Genomic DNA, 12243 nt, shown 5'->3' on the forward strand with positions numbered 1-12243 from the left:
CAAGCACAAGACAGGCGAGGTTTACTTCGACCAGCAGGCACAAGCTACAGCAGTGACATCACATGAGAGGGAGTGCTGTATTAGAAAGCCATGGATCCGGTTGCTTTTGGGGAACATGAAAAGTGACCCTGGGAGGAGTTACAAAACTCCGTGCACTTCAGTGGCTGGGGGTGGGGCAGGCCGATGAGGACAAGGAGGGAGTGGGTGCAGGGACGGCTTTAGGGATTGTACCAGGCGCTGACTTCGGGTGGGGGTGTTGTGTTTGAAAGTATATTATGGTTTGAAAAGCACCTGCTGCCATGTTTCTAGCCTCCAGCAATTTTCAGGCAACAATAAAAATGTCAAGATAACTCCGGTGATTAATGTTCTTCCTAGTGAGATGTCAGAGTTTTGTCTAGTGGACGTTTTGACTCATGGTAAGGTAGCGCAGTGGGTTAATATGCCTGCTGCAAAGAACGTGTGCTATGCAGATCACAAAGTGCCTTTAATGTAAATAGGTCAGTGGGTTACTGCTTTTGTCTGAGAGATACTTTTGTTACTTGCAGTTAAATTCCAAATATAGAACAGTGAGCTAATAACCATCATCAAAGAACTGCATGCGCACTACAAGGTATAGATTAGTGAGTTATGATTTTTTCCCCCCAAGTCTTTAAATATCTAATGTTGGAAAAAGGGTTCATTTGGATAAAAATCAATTCTGATTATTAAAGAGAACCACCAACCATGGTGTTATGTTTTAAATTCTGAGTTTGTGCTTCTCCAGACCAAGCACTATTAAACTATACTGTGTACAAGTATGGATGAAATGTCACTCCTACACCTTGTTGTCCTCTGTCCTACACAACATTTCCTATACAGTGATTTACTCAGTGATTGTCTCAGTGTAATGTGTGTGATGTGAAGTGCTCTGACACCTTACACTGATATGAGTAGTGCTATGAAAATAATTAAATGCATCTGTGAGAGGGTGGGTATTGAGACTTGGGGGGCACTGTTAAAGGGTGGTAGTGAGGAAATCCGTGGCAGAGGTTGGATTGGGGGAAACCAACAAACATTGCCGCACAGGGCACCACCAGCGCTGAAGCCGGTCCTGAGTGGGTGGCAGCAATTTGTTGATTATCACAGAGGGGCAGGCTGTAGGCGGGGCGCAGGGGGCTGCTCTTCGGCAGTAACACATGTTTAGTACTGCATTTGGTTTCACTTTGAGAAAAACATTATGGAGCTAAGCGCACAGAGTGGTCCTTATCTCGACCGTAGAGGCCCAAGAGGAGGAAGGAACCAGCTGTGGAAAACAATTTCACTAGTGGACTAAGAGGTAAGTGTGCAGTTGAGCCTCTGCATCAGGGGCATCGTCAACCCCCACCCACACCTCACACCCTCCTTGCTTTAGCAGCTACTGCCCAAGTTGGGTTCTTGATGGGCCTCTTCTGTCTGCAGCTTGGCAGACACAAGCTCATAATGAATTTGGGAGGGTGAGTAAGTAAAAAAAAGGATGGATGGAATTAATAGTGGATGGATAGATGAATGGATGAATGAGTGAAAGGATGGATGTGAGAATGGAAGAGTGAAACGGAGAGAGGGTGTATGAGTGAATGGGAGAGTGGATGGATGAATAGGTAAAAGGGTGAATGGATAGAGGAGTGAAGGGATGGATTGGTGGATGATGAGAGAAAGGATGGATGGATGGATGCATGGATGGAACAATAAGTAAATGGGTGGATGGATGAGTGGAAGTGTAAAAGGATGGATGCAAGGATAATGGATGGAGTGAAAATATGGATGAATGGGCAAAAGGATGGGTGAGTGAAAAGATGTATGTAAAGATGGATGAATAAAACAAAGGATGGATGAGTCAAAGGCAGGGTAGATGGATGTCTGGATGAAATGATGGATGAATGAAAGGGTGAATTGATGGATGGATGAATCGATAGATAAATGTAGGAGTGAGTGATAGGATGGATGGCTGAGTGAGAGGGTAAATGGGGGATGTATGAGCAGATGGATGGATGGGATGAAGGATGGATGGATGGATGGATGTAAAGATGTATGGGTTTGGGAAAGGGTGGATAGATGGATGAGCCAAAGGGAGGATGATGGATGGAGTGAAAGGATGGATAGTCAAATGGATAGTTCAGTGATTGAAAGGATGGATGAACGGGGGTGGATAAGTGAAAGGATGGATGATTGAGTGGATGGATGGGTGTCCCTGGACCAGTGGTGGCCCTCCTTTATAGGCTCCACAGCTACACTACAGACTCCTAGTTTTGTGATCCATTTTTATTGTAATTATTCACTCTTGGTACAATAAAAATCAAATGCAGACCGGCTTATGGTCCAGCAACAAACTGAGGCAGCTAGTGACAGTATTTGATTGCTGACACAGGGGCATCAAGGTGCCTGCGCTATTCCAGCACTGTGAGCATGTCTGTGTGACTATGTGTGTGAGTTAAAGTGAAAGAGAGTCAGTGAAGGAGTATGTCAGAGTGAGTGAGAATGAGTGACAGTAAGGACAAGTGTGTGTGAGAATGAATGTGAGTGAGGGAGGAAAAAGTCACTGACCGTTACTTTGTGTGAGTCACAGTAAGACTGAGTAATTCAGAATGAGTGAGAATGAGAGGGACTGAGTGAGACAGAGTGGGTCAGAGTGAAATGAGTGAGAGCGTGTCTTCCTGAGAAAGAATGAAACTGAGTGAGTCAAAGTGAGGCAGTAAACTGAGGCAGTTATTTACAAGAGGCCTGCACCAACAGATCGTCACTTTTTTAGACGCTCTGGTGGTGCAGGCCTCTCAATCATATCAATGAGGTGACACGAAGCCACCCTGTGTGGCTTTTGCATAGCCTCATAGATATGGAGTAAGACAATGTTGTGCAAAGCGCTGCATGCATTACTTTGTGTCAAGGAGGTGTTCCACAGACATTGCGGTGGGTGTTCCCATGCAACACCCATGGATTTTGGCGCTGACACCGAATTACAAAATCGCATAAACCTGGGGCAGCGGCAAAACCTTACACCTCTCCAGAGCAGGCGTTACAAGGAGAAGTGTTTTCATTTCTCCAAGTTTTTTCCTCTTTCTATGTGTGTTGCATTGTACAGCACACATAGAACTAGTACAACGCCTCCATAGAAGAAGCACCTTCCTGCACACAAAAAATCCTGCCAAAAACGCAGAACAAGGGTGCATGTTTTGACCGTATGCACCAAATTGTGCATCAGCGCTAGCTGAAAGGACAGGAATGCACCATATCTTATAGATATGGTGCATTCCTGCCTTTTCGATTTGGCGCAGGGCAGCGCAGCAAAATGACTTACGGTGCTGCCCTATGCCAAATCTTTGTAGATGAGGCCCTTAGTGCAAGAAAGCTTGAGAGAACCTTTCAAGAAGCTCATTGGAATTCGAACCAAGGATTACGCTTAACCACTTTTAAAGGTCACCAGCCGCCACTAAGTGTTTGTCGCTGGTGGTGAATGCTGGACAGTCATTTTATGATGACTCATTCTCACACCACCCTTACAAACCCAGCATGCAACATGAGCAACATGTTTTGTAGAGACCTCAGTGTGAAAAGCCTCAACCCCCAGACTGTGTGTTTGCAGGGCTGATAAAAAGTAATGCATATTCTCTTTGCATTATGCATCAGTCTCCCACACTTTATCAGAGCAGGTTTTATCTCATTTCATGATTTTGATTAGCACTTACCAAGCACGTGTTACAGAGGAAGCCCTGGGCCCCTTGGGGTGTTGCACTCAGGTAACCAGAAGCAACAAGAAAAATAAAAGCTAAAAGTGTTACCTTGGACCCACACCAACTGAGTGGACATACACACGGCAGACATGTATGTGCGGCGGTGTTCTTGGGATGCCGGACGCTGTCTGCGCTGATGGGGAGTTTGGACCTGAGTCACTCAGGGCACCTCTGAGATTTGGAGAAACATTTCACGGGCCTTGTCACCGACAAAAACGTCAAAAGAGAACAGTGGTTTTAAACATAAAGAAAATGTCAACTATGGGACTGTAGAAGCTATTGTGAAATATCTGGTGCAATGAGGTATTTGAGTGGCACAAATAACACATATCCGATATCGCGGATGTTTACCTCGGAGCAGGTGCTAAACATCCGCATAAACATCTCTGGAATCTGTGAACACCTGTGCAAAGAACCCGGCAATTTCAGGGGCCGCAATTTTACTCCATCCCGGGTACTTTAAAAGGAAAACGGGGAAATGTATCTTGTTATCCCATTATCTCACGGGGATTTCCGGCCAAAGTAATTGATTCTTGCCCTGGGATCTCCCTTGAGGCGCAGATACATTTAGGATAATATTTTTACGGTATTGCTACAAAGTCTGGCTGAAAATGACACACCTGTTATGGAACTACTTGGCAGTACTAAGGGTCTAACCTGCCATAGATTGAGAAAGCATTGATATTTGTAAAAAAATCACTATCAAGACAAAGAATCCAGAAAGTAGCAGTTTTCAGATTGAGAAAATATGTGGAAGTATTTAAAGTTCACTGACAACATGCCCATGATGTAGAGTGCTCCAGAGCTGGCAAATGATTACATCACATTTTCAGCCAGTACTTCCTTTTTAGCCAAAATAATTTTTGCTGGGACCTATAGGTTCACGTTCATGATTGTAAGTTTGGACCCAATAATACCAGCGTGCGCTGTATTGTAGTGCCTCTTGAACATTCCAATCCTACCCTTTAAAACATAGGTGTGTTTTAGTAAAGGCCGCAATGTCAGCTCTCCTCCTAACATAGGGGCACATTACGATGCTGGTGGGACCGCCACTAACAGGCCATTGGTGGCGATCCCACTGACAGATAGCTCTTCAGGCCCACCGCCACATTACAATGCAGGCGGTCAGACTCTTGACTGCCGGGGGGATGGACCGCTGCCTCAGACAGGATCTACTGATCCCAACAGGGCAGCAGTCAGAATCGTGATCCTGAATTGAGGTGGTGCCTGCTCAGGCACTGCCGTCAGGATCACGATGTCCCTTTCTGACTGCTTTTTCATAGCAGTCCCACTGCCACAGAAAGGCAACCGTAAAGGGACTTTGGCGGCCCCGAGCAGGGCCCACATCCCCCCATGGGCAACTTTTAAGTGGCCAGGGGGGCACATGGGATGCCCCCCAAACATCTATGCAATGTGGATGTTTGAAAAATTCCTTTTCTTGGCCACAGCACAAGCCACAGTAGAAAAAGGAAGTTCCGACCGCCTACACGGCGGTCTGATCAAAATATGGCAGATGGGACTGTTGACTCCTTGTCGGGCGATCTCAATCCTGCTTCGATGGTGGTCGGACACTCTTCTGATAGCCATTGTAATGAGCTCCTTAGTTTATAATCTCTAATACCAGTATCAGCATCAGACTAATTCCCTCTGTCTCCAGCCAGAGGAAGGCCACCTGGTTCAAAATGTTAGTGGACTGGCCTACCACTGCCTATAATGAGGCCGTTCAATGCATACATTTTGTTTTCTCTTAAAGTAGATGTATTCTAAATCACATTGCCACAAGGGTCTTTACAGGACAGAGGTTTCAAACCTGTACATGCTCTTACCATGGGTAGCATAAATGACATTAAATGCCCTTTGACCTTAATGGTGTCACATGACTTTAACCCTGATGACATCACAATACTTGCACTCACTCTAACCCTGACTCATTCATTTGCACTCTTGCTCACTCTTACCAGACCCTGCTGCTCCACTTTTCATTTCATTTCTACATTACTAATGAATGACAGATTATTGGTTCACTATTAATGTATTGAAAAGAGAGCAGAAAAAGAGACTGGAGTCTGACGCTGGAAATGCCAGCCACCCCTGTGTTTTTTCCACTGATTTTGCCACCTCTGTTGCTAAGGGGCTCCAAGGCAGTTCTAGGGGTCACAAGGGGCAAGCCTGATCCGAAGAACCCTAAATTAGGTCCATGGATCTTACATGGTCGATTCACCGTGCAATAGTTGGTGCTACCACTGCCCTGTGTCTGTCCCAGACTATTTTTGACTAATTCATTTCGATCACCTCTCCGGAAGTGGTTTGTTTCATCCATTTGTTGCTGTTTCATTAAAAAACTATTTTGCTTCTGAACTTTTCCCATTCAATCTTCTGATCAGAACAGTTGTAGGGGTAGCTGCCGGTGACCCCATGTTAACCGAGACACCTCCTACCGGCGCTGGATTTGTAACCGACAGAAACATGCAGCATATGGATTTCGGCTCTTGTTTGCGAGGTTGAAAGTAAAATTACCAGCCTTGTAATGCAATGTGGTTGTAGCTAAAATGCTGCAGTTTGATTATGGTGTGGTACTTGTATTGCTTCATACACATTGGTGACCTCATGAGACAAAACGCGTGAAGCCTCTAGGCCTCTAAGCCTCTAAGACTGAGTGGAAGTAATATGGTCTCCTAGGCAGGGCGGCCAATTCATCAGCTGTCATAGCTGACACTGTTTCCAATCCTGGACTTTTGTGCATCCGCCTAATGCATTCTGGGTTTTGTAGTCTTGGTTCGCTTTCCTTAAACTGTGGAATTTAGAAATAATGACTTAGTGTATGAGAGGCAGCATGTTCTTGCTCAGTGCTAAGCCAACGCTGCCAGGTTGTGCCCATCTTTGACATGTAATACTCGCGCTCATGCCTGGCACCCTAGATGGGAATTCTTCAATAACTTCCTCAGCTCTGAGGAGTCGACATTTTTGTATCAGTTTGAAGGTTGTGTGTGTGCTAGTGCACGATTTCAGTTTCTAGACATGTATAGCTCTTTCATCACATGGTTTGCTTTGGAGCCCATTGTATGAAAACATAGACGTGTTTGTTCTGCGCATGCGTGCTTTGGCTTGTGTGCTCACAGGGTGCCAAGGGATCCCTTTAAAATCCAGCTTCCTGATTGACAGATTTTTTTCCTTTATTTAACACCATTTTCAGACTTCGAATTCGGCCTGAGCACAGATTTTTTAACATAATTTATTAGACCATCCCATCTAATAACACTGTGCAGTCAGTGGGCAGGGGAGGAACTCTGGCAGGAAGTGAATGGAGGAAGGCCACTTGCAGGGAGTGACTGAAGGAGGGACATTGTGCAGCTCGTGAGTGGAGGAGGGACACTGTGCAGGCAGCAGGCACAGGTGGGACTCCGGGCAGGTAGTAGGTACAGGTGGGACTACGGGCAGGCAGTAGGCACAGGTGGGCACTGTGCAGGCAGCAGGCACAGGTGGGACTCCGGGCAGGTAGTAGGCACAGGTGGGACTCCGGGCAGGTAGTAGGTACAGGTGGGACACTGTGCAGGCAGTAGGCACAGGTGGGACTCCGGGCAGGCAGTAGGCGCAGGTGGGACACTGTGCAGGCAGTAGGCACAGGTGGGACTCTGGGCAGGCAGTAGGCACAGGTGGGACTCTGGGCAGGCAGTAGGCACAGGTGGGACTCTGGGCAGGCAGTAGGCACAGGTGGGACTCTGGGCAGGCAGTAGGCACAGGTGAGACTCCAAAAGGTAATGATACTTAGGAAGAATAAAACGCAAGGCATCGCTGTGCCTCCAAGACCCCAATAAGGCTTGGGAAGGGACAGGCATTGGAAAAGGTTCAGAAAATATGGTAGTGCCAGAAACAAGTTAGGTCTGTGGCTGTGCGTCTGATCAGCAGACAGGGCCGGTGCCGAGTCAGTCAGTCGAAAAGCAGCACCCTATGGCTGTGGGTTGGGGTGAAATCTAGACATCTTTTTTCATTGTTAATGTAGTAGTACCTGGCCTGTAGCGGTCAGTGTCAGGTGTGTGAACACCGTGAAACGCTTTGAAAACACATCTAGAAAGTTTGCTCTGTGAAAGGAAGCGTATCTCGGGTTACAACATGGAGGAAGACAATTTAAAACGCTGAACGTGCGAAAGACGCCTGCTAATAGATCGACCGCTAAACCTTCGCTTCTTCAAATGTTTGCAGCCACCGGTGACACTGACAAAGAGAAGGGTGATGTTTCCAGCCGCAACAACCACGTGTAGATTTCCATTAACATGACAGCTGTGAGAGAGGACCAGCATCAGTGTAAAGTATTTAATCAGCGTGAAAAATGATAAAAATAGTGATGTCAAATGACAGTGCAGTCTCTGTTCCACTGCTATGAATTTACAGACCAGGAATGGCGCAAATAGTTATTGGGCACGTAGGTAATCGCAATGGGCACGCTAAATGTCCATATTTCATTTGCTTTCTTGAGAATGCTTCATGTTAATCGTTTCTAAGTCAAACATATAGCGGTAGCCATACATCAGCCAGAGATTGAGAGCGCCCTTGGAGAATGAGGTTTAAAACACCAGGGGGGGTATACACAAGGAGCTATCACCGAGTTCACAGCACTTTATCGCAGCCAAAGTTGCGATAAATCGATCGCCCCATTCACAAGCTGGTGTTACAGCCCACAGCACCAGTTTACCCGCAATAGCAGCCGCAAAAACCATCGCGACAGAAGATCCCCGCAAGCATCGCTAATCAGATGCAGAGTAGGCGTTCCCGTGCCCAAAGCCACGACAACATCACTCCACAACATTCACAAAGAACAGACAGAACTGTGATAAGAACACGAAACAGGCGATAAGGCGCGTTAGCAGCAGGAAAATACCACCTGCTCAGACCTGGTGCTAAGTCGGACCACAGCTTGGACCACAAAAGGGAGACCAGCCCAGAGCCACACCTGAAGAACAACAGATGCACCCAGGCAACTGAACATGCAGCCCGGAGGGCCGAAAGGGAAACAACCATTGCAACCACACCCAGGACCTTCCCTCCCTGGCACTCCCCCCGACCAAAGACATGCCACATCAGCTACACCCAAAGAAGTGAGGGGGAGAGAGAGAGAGCGAGAGCGCCGCCCCTGCGCACCCAGGTCACATTGCTCACCTGCTGCCACCGGTGTGTCCCCAACCACTTGCCGGCATGTAGTGCAGTCCATTAGGTCACACATCTGAGACAGACCCGTCATCTGAAACAGAGTCCAGATACATGTTTGGCACAGTACACACAATACACACAATTGTACAAGACAACATCACCTGCCCGCCCATGCACACCCAGACAGAGGCACCCCAGCCCCTCTCGCCGCCCATCAGAGCATGCCCGACCATGCACACCCAGGCCGCATTGCTCACCTTCTGCCACCGGCATGCAGACAGGAGGTCCCACCACGTGCCGCTGCAAGCCACAAGCCCAGGGCACGCGGACATGGCACACTCCACACCATTCTGCCCGCTCCGCAGGCCACCAGGTCTCACGGTTGGTGCTGGGTCTTAATTACTCCATGGCAGAGGACATACCAGTGCACCCGGCCTCATCGCAGGCTGCACACCCGCTCAGCCCAATAGGTGCCACCAACTCTGTGATCACGGAAGCAACGCCACGTGGCGGTAGGCCCGCGCTGCCCGCTGGCTCCGGCCTACCCTGCGATCCAGCAGGGCACACAAAACCTGAGCTGTCCGGGCCGCCGGGAAGGGGCATCATCGCAGGCTGCACACCCGCTCAGGAGCTCAAGGTGCCCCTAACTTAGTGCACCCAAAGTCACCGTCCCGTGGTGGGGTGTGGCAGCAGGCCCGTGTCGGCCGCAAGGCCTCGGGTGCCACTAACCCTGTGCAACCCCAGTCAACGCCATGTGGCGGCAGAACCGTGACAGCCGCAAGGCCTTGGGTGCCACTAACCCTGTGCAACCCCAGTCAGCACCACGTGGTGGCAGGCCCGTGACGGCCGCAAGGCCTCGGGTGCCACTAACCCTGTGCACAGCAACTCATGGGCCCTTTCTGATTGAGAACCGTGGAGCATCCGTCATCCAGTCACCACAGGCAGAGGGGAATGTGATGCCGTCGGCCCATTATGTTGGCGGAGTCACATGGCCTGTGATGCCTGTGCAGGATGGGTGTGGTGTGCGTGCAAACCTGTCCTCAGGGAGTGGTTGTGACATGCTGACAACTAGACCAGTGACCTGCACACCACCAGCGAGTAGCAATGAAGGCCCCTCCTCGGAGCATAAGAGGAGGGGTCTGGCCTGCCGTAAGCCGGACCAGCGCAGGGCTTGCAACAATGACTTGTGAGATCTGGGCGTGGTTCAGTCCATGTCCGAACATGGACGTGACTGATGCGTGTGTCCCTGTTGCAGTGTTCATGGGACCCGGTACACAATATGCAATGTAGCACCCTCTGACTGGCATCCCACAGGATGAGCATCATTGACGCAAGGTTCATCATTGTCCCTACATTTACCCACACATTCATACATGGATGATGAACGACATAACACAGCAGTGCGTCACTAGATGTTTAATGCACAACCAGTGCAGTCCAGCAGCTGGAGCGGTACAGGGCAATGCCGAGCACACTACACAATATGGGCCCGTGGAGGGCCAGCCAGAGTCCATCCGGGGATGACAAGTACTGCAGAAGAGGTAGGGTACAGTCCGCAGTCTGGTAGCCATGTCATTGGTCATCAAACAGGATATGGCAGTCCATGTCGCTGTCCAAGGTGAGTGCATCCGAGCGTATCGGGGGTCAGTGGAAGGTCATGGGGCCATGTGCGGCACCTAGCAGGAACAGCCTAAGTGGCGGAAATGAAAGCTAGTGCCTCCCAATCACAAACCCATCCACATCCTCGTCCCCGGATGTGTGCTCTGCACCACCTGTGGGTGTTGCAGTACCGGCTGGGGCAGTGTGTGCCACTGACACAACAGGAGCCGGAGGAGGGTTGTCGGCCGCACTGTGTGGCAGTAACACATCAGGTGCCGGATTGGATACACCTGCCACACTGTGGGGCACTGACACACCAGGGGGTGGAGATGTGGATGGTGTTGGGTCATCAGCACCACGCTTTGTGGCAGCAATGCTATGATGACGGTCTGCAAGGCATAGTAGATCCCAGCTACATTTCGCTGATGTACAGCGGTGGCTGCCATCCTTTCTGCCTCCATCCGCACCATGTCCTCCATGAACCTCCGCATGTGTGCCAGCTCACGGCAGCTATCGCTGGAGCCCCTCTGAGCGGACAGGTGTTCTTCTCTCCACGTCAGGACTCCAGCGATGTCAGTCAGGGCTTGTTGGAGGCCATGGAGCGAGTCTAGACACCCATGGATGGCGTCCAGTTTGGTAGCCATGATGTCGAACCCCTCCCATACCTGCTCAGCCTCACTCTGGGCCTCAAGCACATGGCGTTGGAAGGCCATGTGTTGTTCTTGGGGTCTTGGGAGACTGGCGGGCCCGTGGGTGACTCCTGCTGGGTGGTTTGTGTGGTGGGTGGTGTCTCCTTGATGCAGCTGGTCAGCCCTGATCCTGGAAGTAAGTCGCGGATGTTGTCAATGATGTTTAGGAGGGCTTGGGTGTCGATGCTGGGGTTGTCCTCCTCGTCATCAGTGAAGAGTGGCTGGGACTGCTCTGCAGGCGGTGTTGACGCTGGCCCTGAAATGTGAAGGGGAGATAGTGTATTGCAATGTGTCCACATGTATGTAGCCGCATGGTACATGTTGACATTCAGACAGCATGGCACTGTACATTGACACAGTCTATAAATCTGGGCGATGACCCAGAGTCATCGAGGGTGTGCACTGTGCTCTGCTTGATTGTGCATGTGTGCCATCATGGCCATCTCCACCCGTCCCCACAGTACCTGGTGGTCACTCACACTGTTGCAGATGTGTTGCGTCAGGTCGAGCAGTGTCCGGTCCCCCGACTCAGGCCACAGTATCCACACTGATGACTGTCAACACCAGCTCCTCCATGTCATTTTGCTCGAGCTGTGGCGCTGGGCACCCACCTCCAGTCTGCATTGCTGCCTTCTGACTGGCTGTGAGTTTCTCCTTGGACTTCCGCTTGATGTCATTTCATCGCCTCTTGACCTCGTCCATTGTCCTCTTGCGCTCTCCGACGGCATTCACCTTGTCCACGATGTCCCGCCATATTCCAGTTTTGGTGGAGGTGACGAACAGTTGTTGATGGTGTTCCATCACCTCCGTGACTATGATCCTGTTCACCTGCGGACTGAACTTTGTCTTCCTCTTCTTGTTGTCCTTGCCCTTCCCTGTCTCTGATGTCTCAGGCTGGTCGTCCGGGGTGCTTGTGGGGTTGTGCTTGTCCTCTGCGCCTGCTCCGGCTGCCTCCATGGTGCTTGGGTGTTGGTCAGTTTGTGTTTGGGTGTTTTTTCTACTTTTATGATGATTTTTCCCGCCGGCCAAGTGTGTGTTGCAGGCCTGGTGCTGCTTATCACTGATTT

The sequence above is a fragment of the Triturus cristatus genome, chromosome 3_2, assembly GCF_964204655.1.
Source record: "Triturus cristatus chromosome 3_2, aTriCri1.1, whole genome shotgun sequence".
In the NCBI taxonomy this organism is placed as follows: Eukaryota; Metazoa; Chordata; class Amphibia; order Caudata; family Salamandridae; genus Triturus; species Triturus cristatus.